This window comes from Tauraco erythrolophus, chromosome 2 (genome assembly GCF_009769465.1).
Source record: "Tauraco erythrolophus isolate bTauEry1 chromosome 2, bTauEry1.pri, whole genome shotgun sequence".
NCBI classification, from domain to species: Eukaryota; Metazoa; Chordata; class Aves; order Musophagiformes; family Musophagidae; genus Tauraco; species Tauraco erythrolophus.
Genome location: NC_141466.1, coordinates 58612913 through 58640823, shown reverse-complemented (window position 1 = coordinate 58640823; position 27911 = coordinate 58612913).

Below are 27911 nucleotides of genomic sequence, written 5' to 3'. Positions count from 1 at the left end.
TCTCAATTCAACTGTTGTCCAGTTGCCTGAGATAAGGTATTCAGGCACAATCGATAAGGGGAAACTCCTTGTCACACTCTTAAAGACCCTTAAAGACCCTTGAAGACCCTCAAAGACCCTCAAAGACACCCCCCCCCCCCCCCCCCCCCCCGTACAATCGGTAAGGGGAAACTCCCTGTCACACCCTTAAAGACCCTCCTCAGGCACGGTACCTACACAGTCACGTACATAAGGGGATAAAAGCCCTACGATTTGGGTTGGAAATGGGGAGTTGCTTCTCCAACTACACAGCTAGTCTGTGAGGAGATTCTTTTCCCCCTTGATCGGGACGCCAGCCAGGGTAAATTCCCTGGGATTTAGAGCCCTTATCTGAGGGGGTAAGTGATTTCTTTTTTTTCTTTTTAGCATGCTTTAAGTCTAGTGCGCTTGTGTGTTCTCTCTCTCTTGTGTGTGTAATAGTGCATTGTGACTCTGCTGTGCTGCAATAGTGCATTAAGCGACTCTCTTGTGTGCTGTGATAGTGTATTGTAATAGTGTATATTTTGGTTTTAAATTGCGATAGTGCATTCCTCCATTGTATCTATAAGAACCTGCAATAGTGGCATATTGAATCTGCAAGTGCAGTTCAGGTAAATTGTTATTTTGGACCTTACAGTTAAACCTGTAAGTGCAGTGCAAATAAACCGTTTGCTTGGACCTTGCAGTTGAGTCTCTTTTTGTCACACACCTCTCCTATGAAGACAGGCTGAGAGAGTTGGGGCTGTTCAGTCTGGGGAAGAGAAGGCTCCAGAGAGACCGTCTAGCAGTCTTCCAGTACTTAAAAGGGGCCTACATGAAAGCTGGAGGGGAAATTTTGACAAGGGCATGTAGTGATAGGACAAGGGGCAATGGATTTAAAGTGAAAGATTTCAATTAGAAATTTTTCACTCTGAGGGTGATGAAGCACTGGAACAGGTTGCCCAGAGAAGCTGTGGCTGCCCCATCCCTGGAAGTGTTCAAGGCCAGGTTGGATGAGACTTTGAGCAACCTGATCTAGTGGAAAGTGTCTCTGCCCTTGGCAGGGGGGTTGGAACTACATGATCTTTAAGGTGCCTTCCAATCCTAACCATTCTATGATTCTATGAAAAAACCTCAGCCACTCTTTTTCCTGTTTCTTTTTTTTTTCCTTTTTTTTTTTTTCTTTCCCATTTGCCCTACCAGTTGTGCTCCTCAGCTATAAAGAGCTTATTGTTGTTATGCTTTCTCAGCACCATGGAGGTGAGACTGTGATTCAGGTGATTGATTCTACCTGTCCTGTACCATAAGGATATATTCACATTATACTATGCAAGGACATTACTTTCCTCTTACAATGTATATATTTTTTTTTTCATATATTCTGCATCATTAACTGAAGCATTAATCTGCAAAAGTATTTGGAATATGTCTTCTGTGAGGTTTAGATGTATGTTCTCTCAACAGCCTCCACTATGCTCAATTTATAAAAAAAAAAAATTAATCTCTTTTCCCTTAGTCCTGATGTATTTAATATGATTGGAAGTTGGAGCTGGAAGTTTAAGCTCTTCTTTTTGCTTATTAGCACATAACAAATCTCTGTAACTACAATGATGTTTCTTGTGAATCGTATGCCATCCCATCATCTTCATACATTGTGTCACTGTATACCTTCTGTGTTATAAGTGGCATTGCACATACTGGGTGTACAGTGGTGATCTAGGCACAACATCTGTCCCACAGATGATAGTCAAGTTGGAAGAAAGTCTACTTTTCTGCCCCTCTTGGCTACTACACTGACCGGATTAATAGAAATAAGATCAAATAAAGATTTGGTTTTTTCTCTTAAAATCAGGGAACCTGATTCACAAAGTGAATAAGGTATATGTTGTGTTGACCACATTTTCTACATGTTGACTTTGACCATCATAATCTTGTTATTTTGGACCTTACAGTTAAACCTGTAAGTGCAGTGCAAATAAACCGTTTGCTTGGGCCTTGCAGTAGGGGTACTACTCTGCTCAGAATTAAACACGTATTCAGAAACATTCTTGAACTTGGGTTCAAATCTTTGATTTTGCCAATATATTCTTGTAGAAATAAATGGATTTTGATTGAGATACTGAAATAGGATAAGCCTATATCTCTTTAAAAGAAATAATTAAAAAAAAATGATAGAATTCATTATTGCAGAACTAAATTCCTGACCCTTAGCCATTAATTCTGTGTTTTATCCAATCAATGTCTCATTTCAAAAGCATAAGAAGATGTGGTAGATCGAGCTTCAGTCCAAATATCTTGCCCTAGTCTGTTGTTGAATATCTTAATTGATTATTCTGATACAATAGTTCATATGTTAGTGGCATTTCGATACCACTTAAATAGGAAGAGGAAAGGCAGTTCTGTTCAGAGTCCTGTCTAGCTCACTGATGTAGAACCACTTTTCCCTGGGAAATAGGGGATGTAGATTTGAATTCCCTCGTGCTGATGAATGGATTGCCCACAAAAATAGGTACCTCTCTATATTGTTTCTGAATGGTAATGGCAAGGTGCTGTGTTTCCTGATGGATTTAGTGCTGTTTGTGTGATTTAGTATGCTTGCCATGCTAAGGCTCTCTGCATCGTCTCTGGGTTACAATAAAGTTTAGAAGAGAGGGCTGTGTATAAAATGTTTGCCTAAGAATTATTAGAACATTAGACAGAATAGCAATTTTAAAGTCTCCTGTATTTTAATAAGCACAGCAAACGGGATTTTTTTCCCTTATCTTGTTCTTATGTTTCTATATTTCATTCATTTCTTTTTCATCTTGACTGAAACCACAGTAAGGGTTGTAGTTCTAGCAGTGAACCATAGCTCCCAAGCTCAGTGATCTGAGAGATTTCTGAAAAAAAAAAAGAAAAAAAAAACCTTATTAAAATGAATCTAGAGATCTTTTTATGTTGAAAAGATGAGGGGTAGGGGAGTGAAGAAAGGGGGAAAAGAAGTGCTTTATATGGAGCTGAAGAAAACCTACATCAAATACAAATGACTTGGGAAATTTAAATTAAGTGTTACTGCCAAGTGTTGTGACTGTAAAGATATTTTAGGGATTTCTGCATTTCCTACAGTAAGTAGTATGACAAATAAATGTATAAAGGAAATAATTCTGAATGTTCCAACATTTTATCATTGCTGGTAAACAAAGAACTGCTCTGCATAAGACTGACAATCTTATACATTTACTGGGGACCGATTTAATGGTCTATAATTAAGTGTAAAATTGGAAAAGAGAAAAATGTAATGATGAGCGAAATTTCATAGCTAGGTTTCTGAGTTGCCAAATGCTTCAGAAGGCTGCAATTTCACAGCAGGATTGGTTCCAGAAGTGGAAATTGGACATAAATATTTCCAGAGAGAGGAAATGTAAATTTAAAATAATTAATTAAGAAACACATTTTGTCCTAATACATTCTCTATTAATAATTATAAACTAATCACAGAGCTATGGTTTAGAAATCAACTTATTTTAAAAAGTCTTTAATGAATTAACTTCAATTGTAAATCTGTGTCTAAGAATATTTCAAACAGTTCGTCAATTTTGGTGCATTATTTCATGATAATTGCACATAAAATGCTCTTGGTGTGTTGGCTGCTGAACAAGAAACATTATGACTATTACAAATCAGTTTGTTTCAAGTATTGTATAAATAATCTAGCACCCTAACACATTTATTGTCACTGATTAACAGTGCGTTAATGTATTCTTTTTTTTTTTTGTTATTGTTTTTAACCAATCAGCTCTATTTTCCATTAGGGATTTTGTTATCATTAGATCCTATTTATCAAAGAAAGCTATAGGACAGAATGACTCTTCCTTTGTTCCCAAATTAAACTGTACCTAGGGGATATAATAGATACTATGCCAGCAAAAGGAATTCTCTACTCTACACTCACACAATTGGCTTGGAGACATATTTAAGTCTTTGGGCTGGCTTTAGGGTAGGTTTATTATAGTGCCAGCTCAGCACTACAAGTGTTTACATTAATGTATTTTTGTAGTGAGATGTAAGCGTGGTGCCTTTAAGACAGATACCAAAATGGATGATGATTCTGAAGATATACAAATAAAGCAATCTGCTAGAGCCAGTGATCAATATGAAAACAAATGCTCTTTCTTAAGATAATTTGTGTCGATTCCAGGTGTACAATGTATTTGAAACTCCTGTCAAACAAAAGGGCTCTGGCACAGAACAGTGCTGATTATAGAAGGTAGTAATTGACCCAACTCTGTACTATTCCTGTTTGATTAAAAGTCTGTTATTGATGAGACAAAATGACGACTTTCTTCACTGTTGGGCTGAATATCAGTTAGTTTTAGGAGCCATGTTATTAACTAGTAGTTAAGTGCCATCAGCATGTCTGAGATTGGAAACTTGCAAGAAGGAAAACAGTGCACGTGGCAAAGTGAGCAATTTGAGTATGCCAATATATCATGAAAAAGAAGTCCAGAAAAGATAAAGAGTAGCAAATGGTGAGAAAATTTATAAATTAAATTTTCAGTTAGACAAGTTTCTTCAAAGTTTTAGAAAAAATAGTATATATTTAAATGAGAGTACTTTATGCTTTTTTATGGAACATCTTAGGATTATTTTTCTTTTTTAAATAATGAAATAGATCAAAATGACATTTTGAGGGGAAGAAAGAACAAAAATGAAGAGAGAATGAACCAAAAGTAGAAATTCAAATAGTGCTTTCATGGAGACCTTTATGAAAAGTCTGGATAATGCTGACAATATTTTTCAATGGAGGAACTGTTTTGGTAAATTCAAATAACAAAAATGGTTTTATTGCAACTGCCTTGGCACAGGACTTGGTACTTCAGTGATGGACACTGTATACTTTCTATATTTTTCTTCTGCTTATTTATTCTGTTTTTTGAGAATGAGTTATTTTTATTTATTTATTTGCATTATAGTATTTACATCATTTTAGTAGCTAAAGGATATAATTGGGCTGGATGTTATTTCCAACACTATGTAAATATGAGTGGGAAGGAATCTTGAGAAAGGTGATGAAGATAGGAGTATTGTTGATAGCTACAGAAGCTATAGGAGAAAAGGTGGGGTGTTATGGTGTCTCAAAGAGTCTACAGGGAGGTTTTCCTAAAAACTTTGCAGGAGATGAGACAAACTCCGTGGGTTATCCTCTTCTTTCACATTACAGGATCTTCCACAGGCTCTGCCAACCACACAGGCACTACTTTATATAGATTGGGACTGTACAATAAAGCTGGACAATATTCTAAATTTTAACCACAAATGCTCATTTTACCATGGTCACTTTCTTTAAATCTGGCCTTAAAAATCCTTCAATTTAAAAACTTATGAGGAAACTTGCAGATAAACTTTCTGTATATAAGTAAGCCTTATAATATACTTAAGACAAGGTCAAACTGTAGCTGATGAACTACTTATGGCTCACAAAATGGCTGATGAGAAAGCTCACTGCAAACACTGTCTTTTTTTTGTTTTGTTTTGACACTCAGACTTCATGCACAGATGTGTATAAATCTCTGTCATTCGGGCACGTGCCCATACATGTGCTGCAATGGGCGTTCATCTCATTGCACAAGGTGGTTCAATATACAGCACTCTGGTTGTGGCTGTAGTCTTGCTTTGGCTCATAGCTTAGTGTGACAAGTGAATGTGCCTCGTTCCTAGAAAATGCTTTCGAAATATTCCACATCCTGTTGCATCTATGAAATGCTTTATTTATTCATATTTTTGTGTGTATATATATCCAAACGTATAGATAGACAAATAGATAGATCCCATTTAAGTAGAAGCTTCTCAGTTCAGATATCTCCGCTTACTTTCCTAAGTCTCTAGATGCTGAATGAGAAAAATGTTTATTTAAAAATCTAGAGATTACACTGTGGAAAAATAACTGTGTGCACAATAATGATTGTCTGAGTACTTAGTCATAACAGTTTCTGTCTTACATTAGCTGAGGTATATCTCTAAATTCAAAGTAGCAACAGTTATTATAATTATTATAATTGATGTTTTGTTTTATAAGTATAATTGGGCATACCATCCACTTGTAAAAACATCGTGTTTAGCAAATATAAAGTGAATTCTGCTTTAATATCGTATCTGAGAGGAGTCAATATCTTCTCTCTTTTAAATAGAGAAAAGAGAGCAGTTTCGGGGCTGTTACATGAAAAGGAAGAATTCAATGCCATGCACTGAATTAAATTACACAGTCGAACTAGTAGAACAAGCTTAAGATAAAAACTGGTTGCAGGTATTTGCAAAGTCTAGAGGCAAACATCTGGTGATGGTTTTGTGCTTCAGGTATAATAGATTTTGCTAAGAACACCACCATCAAAAATCCCATAAGAGCAAATTGGCCTGGGAGAAAATTAGAAGGTAAGAGAAAAACATCTTTACTTATTCATCTTACCTTACTTTTTCCGCCACTAGGTTTGCTTGAAGTGAAATATTTCAGAAGTGAATTCTCTTAGTGCTTACTTTAAAAATGATGTTGTTCCGTCTAGTTTTTTAATATTTTCTGCTAAAAGGAAACAGTACTGCTACTTTCCAATAATTGTTGTTTTACCATTCAATATACTGGGGCTGTGGATAGTGATTTCATTTAAAAATCCCAAAATTTATATCAGATAACCAATATATTTTTCACTTTGAAAAGAGAATGAGTCTAGGCTAGAGGCAAGAGACTGTCAGTTATTACAGTTTAATGGAGATCATATTAGCATCCAAAATCCATTTTACCTCTCCCTCAAGTACACTATGTATTTCTGCTGTATTTACCTTCCATGTAAAACAAAATGACACATGCCATTATTTGAACTTCATGGTCAGGTGAAATATTTTAATCTTTTTTCCAGGAATGAAAATAACTAATACAAGGGCATCCATTTTAGCACATGTAAATAAAAATGTGTTTGTCTGCTACTTACATTGTACTGGATACAGTAGGTAGGCAGAAGAACATATTGAGCCTATAATCTGTTCAGGGAGAGTTTGTACAAACTGTAAATGTCCATTAGGTACTAATTTCCTTTGAAAGTAAGTTTTTACTTTACTTAAATATTTGAACATTTACTTTTACTAGATTAATGATGAAGATACTTAAAGATGTGGCCATGTTCTTAAATTTGATTGCATATCTGAATTACTTCTTGATTTTAAGAGAGAGTAATATCAACATTCATTTAGGAATTGTGCTATCTGATCAGATTATGATGTGTTTGTTTTTTTTGTAGCTGGCATTCACCTATATCCAGGGTGGAAATCAAAATGATCAATTTTCTTCATATATGACACCCTTTTATCACTATTGCTTTAAAACAGTGAATTAAAGATTGACATAATGCATGAACAGAATAAGATAAGGCTATATAAGAAACCGCCCAGATATTTTGATTTCCTTTGCAGATTTCAGTGGGAAATATTTCTAGCAACCACAATGCTTTTTGCCTCCATTCACACAAAGCCTACCTGTCCCTCCATAGTCCCTTCAACATGTCAATGTCTCAGGTGTCTCTCTTCTCTCCTGTATACTCATGTTTCCAGCAAGCTTCAACCAACAAATTCTAATGCCTCCCTGCTCTAACAACAGTCCATGTCACATCCAAATTTACTGTGTACTGCATGTTTTACACAGGCTAGACACTTGCTCTTTGCTCTGCCTGTAACTTCCAAAACAGTTTTGCCCAGCTCTGCATTTCCCCAACTGACCATGGGGAAGTTGTTTATAGCAGAGGGGTCTTTTTCCTAAGCCCCGTGCCATTTTATCACCCCATGCCTGTACTCTGCTAAAAAGCACTTTGTTCCCCAACTTTTCAAGTCACTTACTGTCATGCCAATAGACCTCCTACAGTTATAGGGAAAGCCCGGTTCAGGGCATGAAACTCTGAAATTGGTAATGCACAAAACAGACAAAACATTTAAAACCGTAGTGCCTAAGTTCTAGGAAGCATCTACAGAGCATGTAGATATCAAAGTCAAATTCAGGCATCCCATTCTAGACCTAAATATAACTGAAGGGTTTTTTACACTGGGGCAATGCTTGCTGACTAGAGATGGCTGGTCCCTTCCACCTGCTGATGGAAGGACTGTTTGAGCTCTCCAATTTGCCATGCTGTCTATGCTTAGTTGGCTGATGTTGTGTGAAATGAAATAGGCTGTAATTACACTGTCTTTTCCACCAGGATAGTAACCCAATAAAGTGGTAACACGTATCTGTGGGAGGATACCATCTTTGACGGGTACTGTTGTTCGCAAAGTGAATGCTGTGAAATTTCCAAGAAAGTTTGATTTTGATCTAAAATTTTATCAATTTTTAGTAGTTTACTAAAGAAACATTTAACATTCATTACCACAAGAAACATTTTGAACATCAAGTCAATTTACTCACAAATTTTCAGTTCTCAAATTCACATTAGAGATAATAACTTCTCCTTAAAACTAGTATCTCTGCTTCATTCTCCAGTGTCATGGTGTGTCAGTGTGTGGGGAGGTTCTGGTGGTAGAAGTTGCCCACCAGATTGCACTCCCATCCCCCTCGGGGCTTAAGCCAATCAGTGTCTCTGAGAATTGCCCTATTTACATTTGGACAAAGGTACCGGAGAGGTGTGTCTTCACCCAGGAGCGAGGAGAGGGGATGGGGGCTCTTCCCCCGCTCCCCAGCGCCTGGCCGGGCGGCGGCCCATGCCAGGCTGGTGCCACCTGCTGAGGATGGCAGCAGCGGAGCCACTTGGGGAACTCAGGAGAGCCCCGCTCCAGGGGTGCCCACTGGGCCGAGTTCACCCACAGAGGACTGAGATCTGAGAGAAACGGCCACACTGACACCAGGTCAGTGAGGATGGAACAGGACGAGGTGTGCTGGAACTGAGTTTCCCCTGCAACCGGTGGCGAGATGGCAGGCGGCCCCTCTGCAGCCATGACAGTCTTGATGGTGCAGAGACCCACTCCCAGCCCGTGGAAAACCCACGTCGAGAAGAGATGCCTGAGCCTGAGGATGGTACGCATCTAGAGTTCCGTGGGACAACCCCTTGTTGGTGGGGAGGTGTTTTGTTTAAAGGAGATGCCTGAGCCTGAGGACAGTTGTGAAGCATGGGCACAGGTAGAGACGCATTTAGAGTCTGTATAGAGATGCATTTAGAGTCTATATGACGAACCACGCAGGAGCGAGTGACCACAACTCCCTAAGAATCCGAGACTGTGGTAAAGCCCGCACCGGAGCAATCTGTTGGGGAAGGATTGCGTCCTGCAGGTAGGACTCACGCTGGAGAAGTTTGTGGATTTTCCTTGTGAGTAGGGGATCCACTGGAGCCAGGGAAAAGGGTGTAAAGACTACTTCTCCTTTAAGAGAGGAGCGGCAGTAACAACATGGGATGAACTGACCTGCACTCCCCCGTTCCCTGTCCCCCTGCACGGCTTGGGTGAGGAGGTAGAGCCGGGAAGAAAAGGAAAGGGTGGAGGAGAGGTGTTGTTTTTAAGATCTGGCCTTGTTTTCTCTTTATCCTCTCAAGTAACCGGTTTTGTTTCCCTTTGTCCTTTTAAGTAACCTTTTAAGTTAATAAATTGTTTTGCTTTAAGAAAGCCGAGTCTGTTTTGCCCGGGACCATGGTTGGTGGGTGCTCTCGACCCTCAGCCCTTTTATTATATTTTTCTCCTCTCCACTTTACCAGAGTGGGAGAGCGGCTGTGTGGAGTTTAGTTGCCAGATCAGCCTAAAACCATGACATCCAGTCTAATTGTTCTAACTGAAATGTAAAACAAACTAGTAAATACCTACTTGAGGCAGACATTCAGAGTGCAGCCTTTCACCCTCACTGATTGTCAGCAATGATGGCAAAGGAGATCGGCAAGTGAAAACATCAATTTGCAATTGGAAGTGAAGGGTAACCAGCTATAGTTTCAATAGCTTTGATAATTAGGAAGAGCTAGAACAGATATTGGATATGCTTGTCCTCTAGAGATCTGTTTAAAATTCATTATTTATTTTTCTATGCCTACATTTAAACACAAAAGATGAAACAAGTAATTTCATCTGATGTCTGCTGTAAAGGTTAATGAGAGAAATATAAAACCTGGAAGGTTTAGGTTGATTATCAGGAATACATTTTCTGACAGTGAAATATATTATGCTTTGGAATTGTCCCAGAAGGCAAATAGCTGAGGCCTGACTTCTTGGGTCATACTGCTAAGTAGACGGAGGTCAAGAAAATATATTCTGTGAGACAGCCTCATAAAGCAGGAATAGGAGGTGATGATCTGAGAATCCCGTTCATCTCTAAATGCTGTGATTCTGTGATCTATTTTATTTAATTTAAAGAATGTTTAGTGCTTCATGCAAAAAGTTCTGCATGATCAAGGCAAGATGAGAGTCACTAACACAAAAGAAAAAAAAAGAGCAGCAGCAAAAAACCCCGTTCTCGTTACTAATTAATCACTGCATGAGTTTTCTTGCAATGGCACCTTCTTTCAACCACTGACATATGGTGCTCATATAACCACCTGATTTGCAATATCACATCCATAAGTCTGCATGACAGATGAGTGTTTTGCTTTTGTAAGCTAATGGCCAGGATTCTGTGAGGGGCTGTTTAAGACAAAGGTCACCCGGAGGTACCACACAGGTTTAGGTGAGAGAAAGCAGAGGAGAGCAAGTGTTCGCTTAATCCTCTCTTCTCCTGTTCAGTCCATTATTTGCATGTTTTAGGGGCAGATGTGCAATCTGGGAAGTTTTCCAAATTCATTTTTCAGAACATTAGGTGCTCTCAACATTAGGCGTACTAAGCAAATCCCTCTTTGTAACAATTTTGCCACCAGCATTGAAGATGAGCTGCTTTCAGGATGAAAATAGATGGTTGAGAACTTGGGCCAAACCAAGCAATTTGGGGATAAAATTACTTAGAAAACTTTTTAGCTGGTTTTCACACACTCTCTCTGTTCTACTTAGAGTTCTTCAAGCCTTTGAGATCTTATAAAAAGAGTCTTCTTACATGGAGTGTTTCTGCAAAAAAAAGAAAAAAAAGATAGTACATGACAAGAGGCTGAGAAATGTTTCTAGAATAGTTCTATGTATAGGACAAAGAATTAAGTACTCCAAGCTATTGATCTGATTAAAGAGTTACTTAATATCCAGACTTGTTCCTACTTAACCTTGTCATTTTTCTATTTCACTGGGATTCCTTCAGCAATTTTTCATGCCCTACAAAAAGGATTATTATTTTTTTATTTTTTATTATTTTTTCCCTAATAAGGGGGATAGAATCTTGAAAGACTATGAAGTAGTATTGAAATGAACTGCTGTCTTTCATTCAGCAGCCTTGATTTTTGTTTTCCTTTCCTACTGAGGAAAGTGGAGTTTAGGTTTCTTGCTGCAGAGTCCTTGAGCTTGGAGTGGACTCCTCTCTATCTGCAGTAGCTCAGATGTGTGGATGTTTAATACAGTTTAACTGTTTTCCTGTGCTTTTAATTAATAGGTTGATGAGTCTGGAGTTGTATATCATCTGATTGCTCTGTTTTGTCTTATTTATTGTTACATACGTTTACAGGGAAGCAGTACAGAAGACACTTACTAGTCAGACAGTTAAATATTGTTAGCTTTGTGTTTTGGAAAGGATTTTAAAAGGTAGGGCTCGCAGTTAAGGTCAGAGAAGGAAAGATAGACTGACAAGTTTGCAGTTAAGGCTTGACCCTACTCCTGAGTGGTTCAGAGTGTGAGCATGCCCAGGTCGGGACAGATTGTATATACTGTTGTCTTTTATAGGTTAGCTGAATGCTGACTTATTTGATTCCTCCAGTACTGATTGTACACACCTTTTGCTCTCAATACAATTGATCTTCTACAGCCTTTTAAACAAAGAGGGAAATTTAACTTTAAAAACCGAACCATGAACCTCAGCAATTTTATAAAGGTGATGAATTGTTGTATTTCCAAAGGGGCATATGGAGACTCTAAATCATCATAATCATAAATCATCAAAATCATAAATCACACTTCCTATGATGGGACATCCACAACTTCTCTGGGCAACCTGTTCCAGTGTCTCACCACCCTCACGATAAAAAAATCCTTCCTTATGCCTAATCTAAGTCTACTCTCTTTTAGTTTAAAACCGTTGGTCTTTGTCCTGTCAATACAGGTCCCGGTAAAAAAATATCTCTATCTTTCTCATAAGTCCCCTTTATATACTGAAAGGCCACCATAAGGTCTCCCTGGAGCCTTCTCTTCTCCCAGCTGAACTACTTCAACTGTCTCAGCCTTTTCTCATAGCAGAGGTGTTCCATCCCTCCGATCATTTTCAGTGCCCTCCTCTGGACTTCCTCCAACAGGTCGATATCTTTCTTGTACTGGGGATCTCAAAACTGAATGGAGTAGAAGGGGAGAATCACTTCCCTTGATCTGCTGACCACGCTTCTTTTTGTGTAGCAAAAAATGAGTAGAGCATTTTACTAAATTTACAGGCTCTTTTTGCTGTGTAATATCCAATGTAATGAATTGCTGTAGTATTTATGGTACACTTACAGTTAAATAAGAAAATGACCTATAAATATACCCACAGAAGGAGAGGTGTTTCCATTAAACAGCCTTCCATTATTTGTGAACCCTACCAGTCTAGTAAAGAAGCTGTGTCCTTACATCAATAACCTCAGTAATGCCCAGAAGTTGTTGATTTAATCATGTGCTTTCAAGTTAAGCACATGAATAAACACTGCTTAAATTGGAGCTGTGTTCAGCAGAGGGATCAAGAGTATTATATTCCAATATTCCTCCATAATAAATTTTAGCCCATATTGGCTTCTAAACACTGACCACTGTACAGCATAATTAAGAGAGGATGCAACAGAGGTCTCAACAGTAATGAAAAAGGTTCCCTGTATTTTATAAATGGATCACATTAATTACTCGTGTTCACAGCATCTCTAATAATTCCCAGCACAGAAACAACATGTCCATTCTAATAACTCAAAGGGGAATTCTGTGTTTACACCACTGCATATACAAAAAAGCTATGTAGTCCTCTAAGGCTCTTTAGCTCTACCTAATTAAACAGTGATTTTGCTGCTTGTGTCAGAAAATGGCTGGTGCCTCATGGACACAAGCAGCTATGGAAAAGTGTTCTAACTATGCAACTGCTTTTGGGCATCATGCCACTGAGTAAGAGAAAAGGGAAAGGGAGGTGAGGAACTGAGTTGGGGGAACTCCAGTCCCAAACAATAGAATTAATTCCCCTAGGAACCAAGGATAGCCTCAAACCTCAGTGCTTACTGCTTCCATTTGTGGCGCATTTCTTTGACCTTACCATTTCTAATACAACAGTACAGGAAAATGCACATAGATATTATTAAAAAGTCCAACAAAACACAAACAAGAAACAGACAAAACGAAAATATTATGCATCCATTTTTTCCCCTGGGAAGATGGTATGAGGAGAAGTGAGCCATGCATAGCAGATATTAGAAACATTGCTATCATACAATGGTAAAAGGCAGAGCTGAAGCTGTTACACTTTGCATTAAAAATGTGATGGACATGGATGTACATGGTAATGTAGATTTATCTGTGGCCAACAGCACAGCTGAATCCAGCCTTCGGTGTATTTTATGTCATAATACTGCGTGCAGTTCACACGTAGATATAGAAATAAAGTCCAAAATGCTGTGGTTGCTTCTTATGTACTTCTCCATGAAGTTATCAGCCCCGATAGATTCCCGTTTTTCCTGTAATACTCAGAGGGAAAATAAATGCATATTTTCAGTAGCCAGCTGTGAGCAGAGCTACCCTGACCATCCAGAAGGGAACAGTGTGGGAAAAGATTGCTGTGATGCCTAAATGGTGGCCTAACTCAGAACAGTTACTGTTTTCTCTTCCTTTCTCTGGTATCTGATACATGACTCTGCTTGTAATGTGAGTCAGCTAATTCTCATTTGTTAAAGAAAGAAAGCAAAAAAAAAAGGAGAGAGAGAACTTCTACTTCGCTACTTCAAACAGTCTAGTGGCCAAATGATTCAGATGTGGAAATGCAAGTTTGAATTCCTTATTAAGGGTAAGGGTTTGAATTATATCGTTTACATCCTCAAGATGTTATTCCTCTGACTACCAACCTATTTGACTGCAGCTGGCAACTTTGGGCAGGTTTCACCTAATTTAGATTTAGACATTTAACCTGTAGTCAAAAAACGTAAGTAAATTTTGTTAAATTCCTTCTGCTTAAAGGACCTGAAGACTGACTCCAAGTGATGTGTTTCAAAGGCAGTAAGAGAGAAAGACAAATAAGCTTTTTTACTCTTAGGATGATCAAACCCTGGCACAGATTGCCCAGAGAGGCTGTGGTGTCTCAGTTCATGGAGATATTAAAATTCCAACTAGAATGCACTTGATTTTTCTCTAGAGTGTGCTGTAATTTTAGATTCCTAACACAGATGAGATGAATCTCAGCTGATGTCAGCTGCACCTAAAAGCCAGAATGAGAGATAGCTGAGAGATAGCTGAGAGATAGCTAGAGGTGGAGAAAAATAGGTATATGGTGAACATGCTGAATAGACAGCAAATTAAACTAAAGTCATCCGAGATCCAAGCTGGAGCACTCTAACTGCAGAACTACACTTCCCATGTGTATTGTGCCAACACACCGCTTTCAATTAGAAACCTTAATGTGAACATTATATACAGGAATAAAATATATGCACTTGTGAAATGTCACAAGGCAAGATATGTACAGCAAAATGACTTGCAGTTGTTTCAGTACTGAAACACAATTACACACTCGTGATCATGACAGATACATCCCACTGAGACATTTTATCTTCTTTCTTCCTTGCTGATTATTTAAGATTTAATAACTAAGATACCTTTTCCATGCCTGACAGTTCTTATTACTTTCTTCTACAAGGCAATGAATTCAAACAGAAGTCGGAACAAGAATAAAAATTTGTTTTTTAAAAACAAAGGAGAAAAAATAATGCTGCTAATTCTGTATGATGTATCTTGTTGATTTATATACTGTAGCAAGGTGTAATTTCTTCAAGAATGAGTAGTAAAAATTACCAAAATTTGTCTTTACACTTTTAAAAATGTCCAAGAATAGATCTAGTAGAAATTCTCACATGATATTATATTTTTAAAGCATTTCTTTCTTTAGTGACATTCAAAACATCATTATTTTACTTTCTTAAATTATGTTACATGTAAATAAATTTAGGAAGTAGATTTTGACCACATTTCCAGCTTAATATAATTGTGACATATGATGTGAAAGAATCTGAGAAACTTAAATGATAATAATATCTTGCTCCCTTTGAACGATGAAAGAGAATAACCTGAATCATTAGAGAACAGACATATTGAACAGATAAAGATACACTTCAGTATTGAAGCAGTCTGAAAAGGCCAGATAGTTTGTTTAGTTATTTGAAATCTATGTTTAAAATTTAAATTAGTGTGTGGGAATATGTTTTAATTCTTTTGTTGCACTGGAAGCTGCCACTTTTATACAGAAAATCCAGTTTTCAGATTTTTTTTTGTCTTAGATCCTCTTGTCAAGTGAGGTTTGTTAATAGCCCTAAAGGCTTCCTGTTTTTGTTTTGAATATAAAATATCTAACATACTCATTTTTCTGCAAGGCTCGTCTCCCATGAACCTGATATATGGTGCAGCTGGTTAGCATCTCTGAAAAGCAGGACTGTTTTTCAGTGATTGACTTTCTTAACAGAAAGGCTACAGAAAAAGTTACAGCGGCAACTGTCACCTAAAATCTCATCTCTTTGGCTCAGCTCTTGATTCTGCCACTCCCTGCGTGGCTTAAGGCATCTCGCTTGGCCCTTTCTGGAACCTGAAATAGTTAGCCGGTCTCGTAAGAGAGTTTCTTGTGGCTTTCCTAATTAAGATGAAAGGAAACAAAGAACACTGCAATATTGCAGAGGTCTATTATCCTCGTAATAAAATAGCCAAATATTGTTTCAGGGATTCTGTACTCCCTGCTCCTCTTTTTCTAGGAAAGCCTTCACAAGCCATATCAAATGCTGATGATATGTTGCTGCGCAGCTGGCTGTGCATGCTGAAAAATCTCTTATCAGTCGCTGCGTTCAGTATGTGATTGTTGACCTTTACTGAATCCCTTCACTAATGTTTGGTATTCATGCTTTTATTTTTAATAGATAGTACAATTTTGCTACCTTTTATAGCAATAAACTGTAGCCTTTCAGGCATGCTAACAAGTCCTAGAGAATTAAAATTATTTTATTGCTAGCACTCCTACAGTTCTCAGTACCCTGAGCAGCCAAAGAGAGTGAAAAGGAACTGAACAGTTCTGTACTGCTACTTTTGGAGCATCTTTCCAAATGTTGTAGATGAAGTTTTTGGATTTCTACTAAGGAACCTTTAAGCAGGAGAGAAATCCTTATTGGCTTCAAAAATTTCTGACAGCTGCATTTAAGCAGTATGTTCGAGACATGACTTTTATTTGTATCTCTTGGATAAATGCTAGTAGACACACAGAGTCTTCATTAGTAAGACATTTGTTATTTTTAACCTCAGAGAAAGTGCATGATTTTATTCATGTTTTGATTGGAGTTGGTTATCTTGACAGCAGGTTTTTGGAGAGATATTACGGGAAAAAATATGAAGAAAAAATTTATGGCTTTCATTCAGAGTTGTGGGGTAGATCCTGATTAGCCACAAGGGCTCAAATGCATGAGAGCAGTCCAGAAGATGCCCCTGGTATGCAAGGAATGAAGATAAATAGTGCTGTAGTTGAGAAGCACAATATTGGTCCAGTTCTAACAGTTGTGTTTAAAGAAGCAGATGAGATGAGTCACTGTTGTGAATAGAAATCATCAATATCACCACAGGCATGCCCATAAATATAGGATTTAAACTGTCATTTAATTTGCTCACCATTAAGGCTCATGGTAAAAAACTTCTGAGGGCTGGGGCAGAGGAATGGATTCCATCTAGTACTATTTTGCCTGTTTTTTACTAACCTGTTTGTTCTTTCCATCCAATTTTATAATTTCAGAGAGCTTTAAAACATTAATGAGCCTTAGGAAAGGAGATCCTGCATAGCACACATCAATTCACTATTATTTAGGCTGTTTATAGAGATTTATAAAATTTATATCTCTCTTTCCTTTTAAACTCAATGAACCTGAATAGATTACAGGGAATCTGTGCACATATGTGACACAGTTCTATCACACACGGATATAGATATGTCCTAGGTTAAAAAAAATACATTATGATGAAATTTGCTTCAGAAATGCTTTTAATAAGAAAACATGTACCATTATCCAAAAGAGTGCCTACCTGGAACATCTCTTTTAACAATCGAAAACTTGATTTATCACAACTATGTTTTTGTGGCAAAGTGAAAGCTGGCATTGGATATCCAGTATCCTCTAATATTCTTTACTCCATCCACAACAAAGTGGTCCTGAGGAATAAAAAGAGTGCAGTTATTAATTCAGTCTTTGGTTATGCATTTCAGTGAATAATATGGTACACAGTGGTCTTGAGATCCTCAATTAGATAAGTAGTAATTCACAGCATGAAGATACGTAAGGAGGCTTCCGAATCTTGAATTGATCATGTCATTTTTCACCATGGTAAACTGGGCAAGCCCCATTTCTTCTCAGCAGCTTGTAAAGCCCCAATTCTTACCTGAAGATGAAAATCAAACTGTGATCCTCTAAACAGAATGTGCTAATAGTGATAGGACAAGTGGTCTTTCTTCTTGTGCCTTTCCCAGTGGAAGCATAATTTTGAAGATCCTGATGAGGGATGGTACTGGGGCTAGCCTGGAAACAAGATTTCCTTAGCAGTTCCCATTTTGTGGAGCTTTTTATGTTTCTGACTGCTGAATGGCAGCTGAAGTACCATTCAGCTTCTGACGAAACACAGTTTGAGCTGGCTGATGTAGAGATCAAAAAATTGCTTACAGTGGAAGATGAAGGATTTTCCAGTCACACAACAGAATGGTTGAGGTTGGAAGGGACCTCTGGAGGTCATCTCGACCAAACCTCTGCTCAAGCAGGGCCATCTAGAGCTTGTTGCCCGGGACTGTGTCCAGATGGCTTTTGGATATCTCCAAGGTGGGAGACTTCACTACCTCTCTGAGCAACCTGTGCCAGTGCTTGGTAACCTACATATCAAAAAAGTGCTTCCTGATGTTCACCTCCTCTGTTTCAGATTGTGTCTAGTTCTATTTGTGTGGATTTATCTAGTATCCATGTCAGGTTTTCAGATCTGAGAAATAAAGAGGCTCTCGGTCCTTTCAGATACACTTTTGAGATGAGCAGAAGGACTCACGATGGTCTTGTGCATTGGGGTAACCTTCAGTCTAAAAATAGCCTGATTGCTAGACTAAGGTAGGAGTGAAAACAAACCTAAGAGCTTAGAATAACATGACAGACCTCATTATATTCTGGAAAAATCACAGCTTTCAAAATATGTATAGGTTAAAGTGATTAATCTTAATTGATCCCTCTCACATTTGTCCTCTACAGTGCAGTTCAGGGACTTCAGTCTGCAAAGAATCTACACTAGGAATCCCACATGTCAATAATGGTCCGTCTATTGATCCAAAGAGCTGTAAAATCTAACCTCTGTGTTGCTGCTGTCGCACTGCGATCGGTACCTGATCTAGCTAAATTAAAGACAGCTAGATGTAGATAACTTCACCAGAGTCAGTCCTTTAGATTCTATGACAGACCTACCTTTAAAATATAAAGCTTTTACTTAGACACAGGGACTGAAAAACGAGAACACAATTAATACGGAGCAGTACCAGCCAGCACCGCTCCTCCTACAACTGGTAGTAGGGTAGGAAAGGTTTTATTTCGTTATATTATAGTCATTATATAATGTGAACATTACATTGTTCTGACTCTATTTGGTTAGGTAAAAGAGTTAAAAACGTGCAGTGCACTGTGAGGCTAGAGTGCTGCTCCGAAAGGCACAGGGCCCGTATTGACAGCGTGATGTTCATGCTTTGGTCAGACTAGGCTTTCATAAAGCCTCCATTTTGAAAGTACTGCATGGATTTGGTTTGTAAATGATGCTAATGAGGTCTGACTGCCTTAGGTTGACTTGTTTGTCCTCCGTAACATATCTGCATACTTTTCCTGCGCTCTGCAATGTATTTGACTGATGACAATGACTATGATTTGCACTGTGCAAGTTCATAGACAGAGATATTTGGGTGTGAGAAGGATAACTCCCTATTAACTTTAATGACAGCTAGTCATGAATCAGACCAAAAGACATTTAGAAAAGATTTTTCTTCTTTTTCTATTTCCCCCTCCCAATTCTTCAACTGAAAGTTTTTCCTTTTCAGATAAACTCTCCAGGGAAAGGGCACAAGTAACAAACACTTATCAAAGACATCGAAAGACTTTTAAATTAATTAAGAAGAATACATCAGAGAAATTTCTTCCTAGATATATAAAAGGAGCTGCAAGCCAAAGCATTATCCATGTTAAAAAAAAAGTAGCCTTTCAAAAGATCTAAATTATTTACGTTTTTCAAAGTGCCTAGCATTTTTAACACTTTTTAATGCCCAAAGGAGTACAAAAAAAGAAAAATCCATCAGAGGCAATTAGATATGGAGTGTCTGCCTCCAATTCAAGAGGTGATTGTTTCCCAACTCCCTGGTGTCTGTGAGCATATTCTGAAGAAATACTGCTGTTTGCTTGCTGGGTACACAGATCCTTTCACCATTCATGCTTGGATCTTACCAGAGGGGAGACCAGAGCAGATGTCACCAGCTATTCGTTATTGCGATTAGACAGGGAGTTTGCCCCCTTCCAATAAATAAGGAATATAATTGTCTTGTGACAGACACACTGAAAAAACACAGTGCATGTCAGAAACTGAAGCATGGTGGAGCATTTTTATGATACTCAAGACTTACTTTCCTTACTCCCATAACAGCCTGCTTCTCCATAGATAAAGCTGGAGAATATCCTCTTTATGTGCTGTGCTGAGCCATCCCTCAGTGACCTTGTGAAATTGGGAGGCAGCTTAATACAACACAGAGAGCACCAGTTCAGTAACACGCGGCACATTTTTCACAAGTTTCAACAGGAATGATGCCCCAGTCAGCTCTCTGCAGAGTTCTTTAAATGCTGTAATTCTAATAAAAAGCCGTTTTTACTATCTTAAAGTTGCATTTACACAAACTCCCATAGGTTTTGTAAATTCAAAAAAAAGAAAAAGAAAAGCTTTAACAGCTATAGTGCTAGAAAGCCTCCCTACCTGTAGCTTATCCTCAGAAAATTATAGTCTATACAGTCAAATGGTAGGAAGATTAGAACATACTTTATTACACTCTTGAGTAATGTAACTTTACTGAAGTATTTCACTGCCAAGCATCTTCCAGAAGAATCTACCGGAATAAAAGCTAGAGCATTCAGTTTATCTTCTTGTTTTACATTATATTAATATCTATAGTAAAATAGAAATTTGCCTGCAAGAAATAATAAAATACAGCAGAAAATAATAAGTGAAATTTTGCCTTAATTAAAGCAACTTTTTTCATACATGGTCTAGACTAAAAGAAAAAAAAAAGTATTCAAGCAAATAAAATTTACATCAACTTCTGCAAGAAAGATATTAAAAGTATCTGGGTTGGCTGTATTTAAATTTTCTTGTCTACATTTAAATTATCAGCCTTGTTTATTTTAATTTTTGGGAAAGAAAAAGCATAACTCCACTAATTCCCTGGTTTGGACTTACAGCAGGGTCCCCATAGAAATATTTTGAAATAATTCCACATTAATTATATCAATAATAACAAATACTTAGCCTATAGTACGTTCCTGTTAGTAATCTTGTATCAAAAAGTCCTGTAGCCAATGGTAAAGGGCTAGTTTCAGCACCACAGAAACAGATTTAGTTTATGTGATCTGAATAAATTATTACTAGGTCAATTTATTTTTAAATGCCTGCAATTTTATTACTCCTGGAGAACTGTTAAAACTCCTTTAAAGACAAAAACAGATATATTTTTCAACTGCCCAACATTTGGTCTCTGTTTTCATTGTGATGGGAAAAAAAACATGATATTTACTTTGCCTCTGGTCTTAAAAAAATCTTGCCACATGAAACCATAACTTTGAGACTGAAGTAGTTTTATGCTAATAGATTATATATAGACGCTAGTATAGTTTTTGCAGATTAGCAGTTGCATAATCCAAACTTTTAATAAATGCTTCCATAAATTAGAATTTAATTCCCTATTTTATGGTTAACTATTACTAAATCATATAGAAAACTCAATTTCCCTTTATTTACATACGCTAGTTCAATTAATCTTCTTAAAATAATAAATAATATTTAATTATTGACCAAGAACATCTTTATTAAAACTTAGCTAAAATTTTACACTGTTGGTTTAAATCATTACTGGTCAATCTATTAGCTTATTTTAACTTCCAATCTAACTGCAAATTGTCAGAAATTATTTCAAAAATAATTTAGTCATGATTTGATTTAATAATAAAATAATTTTATGAAGCGTTATGTTTCTAGATGCAGAATGATTTTCAGCTGATTAGGATGCTATAAGTATATCCTTTAATGTTTATCATCATGACTGATTGACAAGCCTTACACTATGCATAGTTCTACTCCTTTTAATAGTAGTCTCTAAAACTCTATGAATGCAGAAAAAAGTATGATTGTTGAAGAACTGTAAAAAGTACATTATTAAAAAAATCGGATATAAATATTTAAATAAACACAGAATTAAATGATTTAGAGAGCTTCAGTCAGATGTCTGCAAGCATGAGGACAGAAAAGCTATTTTACTTTTCTTAACAACAGAATATTTACTCTCTCACATCCATTACAATAATTTATATCCATTAGCGTGAGATACTTAAAAAATTCAGACACTGTTGTCCATAGAATAATGCCTTTAGGAATACTTTTTAGGGATTAAAGTTTATTGTTTGCATGTCATGATGAAAGTGAAAGGTTCTGGATATAAATAAAAATTATGTTTTATCACAGATTAATCACAGCTAAATTAATCAGACCCTGGGAATAACAATACAGGCTTCTGAGTGTTGTTGTTTAACATCTCATGAGAGTAAAATTTAAAAGACAACTTGAAACTTAGGAACATCCATTTTATAGATTGCAGACTACTTGGAGAGAAACCAGAGATCTATATGTATATTCAAAGCTCTAGGAGACGTGACATGTTACAGTTGTGTTACCTGGAGAAGACAAACATGGATAAGTAATGGTAATGGACTACAAGTGCAGAAAAGTTGGCTGCAGTCAGAAGGAGAATGAAGCAGTCTTCATAATTACCAAGTATAGTAAAAGAAGTAATGAGATCATATTTCAACAAAGGAGAATTAGTTTAAAGGCTAAAAAAACCTTTCTACTTGCAGGAATAGGAAGCAGTGGAACAGACTACTGGGGCAGATTGTAGCGTCTCCATCGCTAGCAGATGTTATGACCAGCGTAAGAAAACATATGTCACTATTTAGGTTACTCAGGTAATCTTCCAGGGAAGAAGAGAAGGAACTGATGTCATGCTGCCTTCTTTTCCTAAGTTCTGTGATATATTATGGATATATATCAAGAAGCCAGATGTCATTCAGAGGGCTATCATTTAGCAGACTGAAGCAGGAACAGGAAAGCAGCATATTCTGCATGAAACATCAAAGCAATGGGTGCTGGTTTTGACTGGGATAGAGTTAATTTTCTTCATAGTAGCTAATATGGGGCTATGTTTTGGATTTGTGCTGGAAGCAGTGTTGATAACACAGGGATGTTTTTGTTATTGCTGAGCAGTGTTTACACAGTGTCAAGGCCTTTTCTGTTTTTCACCCCACTAGTGAGTAGGCTGGGCTGCACAAGAAGTTGGGAGTGGACACAGCTGGGACAGCAGACCTGAGCTGGCTAAAGCGATATTCCGTATCACATGACGTCATGCTTACCATATAAAGCTAGAGGAAGAAGAAGGAAGGGGGACATTCAAAGTCATGGCATTTGTCTTCCCAAGTAACCATTACACATGATGGAGCCCTGCTTTCCTGGAGATGGCTGAACACCTGCCTGCTGATGGGAAGTAGTAAATGAATTGCTTGTTTTCCTTTGCTTGCATGTGTGGCTTTTGCTTTACTTATTAAATTGCCTTTATTTCAACCTATGAATTTTCTCACTTTGACTCTTTCGATTCTCTCCCCCATCCCACTGTGAGGGGAATGACTGAGTGGCTGTGTGGTGCTGAGTTGCCATCTGGGGTTAAACTATGACACAGTGTCCTATTCCCTTCCATCATGTGTGTGTTTTACCATGAGCTGGAAAATAGTACAGAAGAGTCTTGGATTCTTCAAATTATCAATGGACTGTCTCAGAACATAACGTCTGTGCTGCGAACCTAGTGAGAGAGAGTGGTTTTTGGAAACAGTTGATGGCTGAAATGGTAACATGGCAAAGGTTCTATATAACAGAAGAAGATAGAATTCCTGTTTTTTTTGCTCTACAACTGATATGCATAACCAGGTTGTTGATTTTCTCATACAAATGGGACAAACCCTTACCCAGATGGAAAAAAAACAACCCTCATACAAAACTTGTCCCTATGGGTTTTTAGCAAAGCAAGAGGAAAGTAGCCTGAGAATGTTTTTATTGAATTAATCAAGTTCAGCTTTGTTGACCTTTTACACTATATAGTGTAAAAAAATAGTGTATTTAATTTGGGTAACTTGGTTTCTTTATTTAGCTAATGTATATAAATCGACTGTAGGCACTGGGCACAACCCATTCAAAATAACAACACCTGTAAGAAATGGACTTGATTTCTAGATATGGAGTGTTATTCTCTATTAATTTGTGATAAAATCTAGTAGCCTACATCCATAAATAATCTCCTCAAACCTGCTCCTTCATGGAAGGACTTAGGAGCCTGATAACACAACTTGAAAATCAACAGTCTTGATTACCCAAGCTACATATACCTCCCAACAGATCTGGATATGAGTTTTATGACTATTTGATATCTCTAAGGATAGAAAATGTAGCTGCCTTGTCTCTGGCAATTTACAAAATGGCTGCTTTTTTTTTTTTAACTATCAGTTTAACTCTGACATTTTGTCTTTACTGCAAGTTAGGAAAAATATTCTAAGTTCTTTTTTAGCAACTTGATGCAGATTAAGTTTTCAGTTCTATAGTTAGTGATAACCGTATGCCAGCTTGCGTAGGGATAAATTAATACCTAGGTTATCTTTTAAAATATATTTCTAAAGTAGCAGTGCTTCTATTGGATAGAGAAATAATATTATTATAAATGTCTAACATAAGAGATAAAAGTTGCTTTGGAAAGAATATAACTGTAGGGGTGATCTCTGTGAAAGAAGGTAGGGTAATGATCAATATTATATCCAGCGTACTCCACAATCAATATACTAAAGCAAAAAAGAAGTAGGAAAAAGAAAAAGAGATCAAAAGGTTGGATTAGAGCCACACTTTATTAGCTGAAAAACAGGAAAATGAAGCAGCTATTAAAAAAAAAGGCCCCTTTACTTCTCTTATCTCTTTAGATAAAACATGACTTCGTAGCTAATGTTTATAAACTGCATACAGCATGATGCAAAGTGTACGAAAGTTTCTGAAGCCTCACCATTCCTGCATGCACAGGAGCACTGAAGTCTTTTAATATGTAAGAAACACTGTATAGGTTTGACAGAAATGAAAGATAGAGGCTTGTAATGTCCAATTCAGAGTCTTGCTTAAAATCTTCTTTTTGGTTAAAAGGCTTTGGTGGTTTGTCAAAAAAACTGAAGCTTTGCATGGGAACATGTCAGTTTCCTTGAAACTTTCTCTGTGGATTCAGAGTTCTCAATGGCAGCGTGAAGCCAGAGAAAAATGGGCACAGCAGAGGAACGGGCAGCCTTGCCCTGACAGATTCAGTATGAGATTCACATTTCCAGCCTGGATCACAGTGCTAAGGGAATTGGATGTATGCCTTCCAGCTCCCTCAACTACTGATCTATTTATCCACTAGGAAAGAGGATTTTTTCTGCACTTTTGTTTTGCTTTTAAAAATATATGTTTATCTTAGTTTTTGCCCCTTAGTTAGGCAGTGATACAGGCTGAAGGTTTGCAAAAAGGACTTGGGAGTGCTGGTGGATGAGAAGCTGAATATGAGCTGGCAATGTGCGCTGGCAGCCCAGAAAGCCAACTGTATCCTGGGTTGCATCAAAAGAAGCGTGGCCAGCAGGTCGAGGGAGGTGATTCTGCCCCTCTACTCTGCTCTCGTGAGACCCCACCTGGAATACTGCATTCAGCTCTGAAGTCCCCAACACAAGAAGGACATGGAGCTGCTGGAGCTGGTCCAGAGGAGGGCCACAAAGATGATCTGAGGGCTGGAGCACCTCTCCTATGAAGACAGGCTGAGAGAGTTGGGGCTGTTCAGCCTGGAGAAGAGAAGGCTCCAGGGTGATCTTATAGCAGCCTTCCAGTACCTAAAGGGGGCCTACAGGAAAGCTGGAGAGGGACGTGTAGTGATAAGACAAGGGGCAATGGATTTAAACTGAAAGAGAATAGATTTAGATTAGATATAAGGAAGAAATTTTTTACTTTGAGGGTGGTGAGACACTGGAACAGGTTGCCCAGACAAATTGTGGCTGCCCTATCCCTGGAAGTGTTCAAGGCCAGGTTGGATAAGGCTTTGGGCAACGTGGTGTAGTGGAGGGTTTCCCTGCCCATGATAGGAGAGTTGGAACTAGATGATCTTTGAGGTCCCTTCCAATCCTAACCAGTCTATGATTCTATAAGTATTTGGATGCCTATTCAATATCATCCTTATTGCCAGGCCTTTTTATCCCAGAATCGTATTTCTGGAATAAAATTAAAACAGTATCAGGGCATGATAGCAGTCGCTATGAGTATATGTATTCATATATGCATGCATGCAGGCACACACTCAAGCAAATTGAATTGCTCTCCACAGTTTGAAACAGATGGATATATTCTTCTGGTTTTTCAAATTCTTTCGAGGATTTGTGGAGAAAGTTATAAGACAAGACCTTTGGGAGAAGGGTAATTACAGAGTTCAAAGCTAAATAAACAGATGTTAACAACACCTTTTTATTCTCAGACTCAGTCTCTTTCTAAAGACTGTATTTATGGGGCCCAAAGTATCTCTTCTTTTTTTTTAGTATGGATTGGTTTGTGTTTACTGTCTAAAGTAATCAGTAGCTATTGGACACTACTTAACATTTCTTGTGAATTCAGAAAACTACAAAAAACTAGTGCAAAGTTTGACTTTGTTTATCCTGGGCTATGTAGTCTGATAAAATACATTGTTACAATACAAAATCTGACCAAGACTTCAGAAATTACTAAAATGAGACTTTTATGGGAAAACTCAGATTGTCTAAACTGAAGTTTTAGGTACATAAATGTCAGCGATTCAGATGCCCTGTTTGCAAGTGGCAACACTTCTGAAGACACCTGAAAAGAGAGAAAGAGCTAATGTAGCACTGTGGATCCCAAGTTCCATGTGTGACCGAGCAGAGCCCAGGAGTGTTTATTGTGAAGTGCTGCCAGGTGGTTAATGATGAATAGGATGTCTGAGTGCAGGTAAATACTGCAGTCAAAAGGTGATTGAGTTGCAAAACTCAAATGAGCACCCAATATTTTTAATCTCAGGTGGAACGAAGTGATTACTGTGAAGCATTGAGCAGACTTGGCCTGGTGCCCACATACGAGGTGAATCTAGGATGCTCCAAAATCAGTGTCCAGCCGTGTTAATCTGCCTATTCCCATATACAGACCAGAAGGAGCATTAGGCCTTCAGGAGTTTTCAGAGACACCTAACTCCCTCCATTGACCATGCATGAGCCTCAAACTTATATAATCTAATTTGAACTTTGAGTGACAGGTACCTCATTTTTAATCAGGTTTAGAACAAATTTGGGAGACCTCAGAGAAATTTGTTTCACTTGCTCTCTCATTAGATATCAATAACTGGCTGATTTTCAAAAAAGATGAATCCTGCACCACTGTTACCTTTCCCCCATCCTTCCCCCTTCCCACTAGCATTATCTAAGTCTTTACTGCTTTTAACTTTTGAGTCACTTCTTAATAAAAACTCAGTATGAACTTCAAGTCATCAGCTTCCTGAAGTCTTGGCTTAACTCAGCGTTAACATATTTCTCCTTCAAGCCACTAAGTACATCAGTTTAAACAGTGCTTAAAGCCAATGACAAGATTGACATAATGGTCTGAACATGCCAAATAGCAATTTTTGACAGATTTGTGAGTCCTTCACTATGACTTTGCTTCAGTAAAGAGACAAGAGCTGGACATTATAGTTACTTAACAAAGGGTGAAGAAAGTACTAGAGTCAGAAAAGCTTTTGCATACTTAAAGCAGGATACAGACATCTAAGTTCACCCTTTCACCTGTAGCCTTGCCTCGAAAAAGACTATTTTAGAAATCTGCCTTTTCACCCTACTCATTCCAACATATTCCTTCAAACTTACCTAGAGTTGTACTTTTACATGTCCCACCAGTTAAAGCTTAGTTTCCAGTAGCTCTCTGTTTGATTTCTCATGTGCATAATTAGATAACTAATTTCACATTTCAGCTTTAGCCACAGGGATGAAGAAAAAATAGTTTGGATTTCTTTTTTTTAATCAGTTGCCCATTTTCAGGCAGTGGTAATCACTGAGGTCCCCAGGCATGTCTCAGGCTTCACTAAAATTAGCTAGTAGGTTCAAAAATTGCTAAGGGTGGCTGGGAAAACAGCCTGATAGAGGAGAAGACAGGCAGGCAGACAGACAGACCACCACACCTACAGATGGACATGGCAGCCACATAGTCCTTGTCAGCAGCCAACTAGAGGAATGAGTTATAACCAAGGAGGTTCAGTCTGA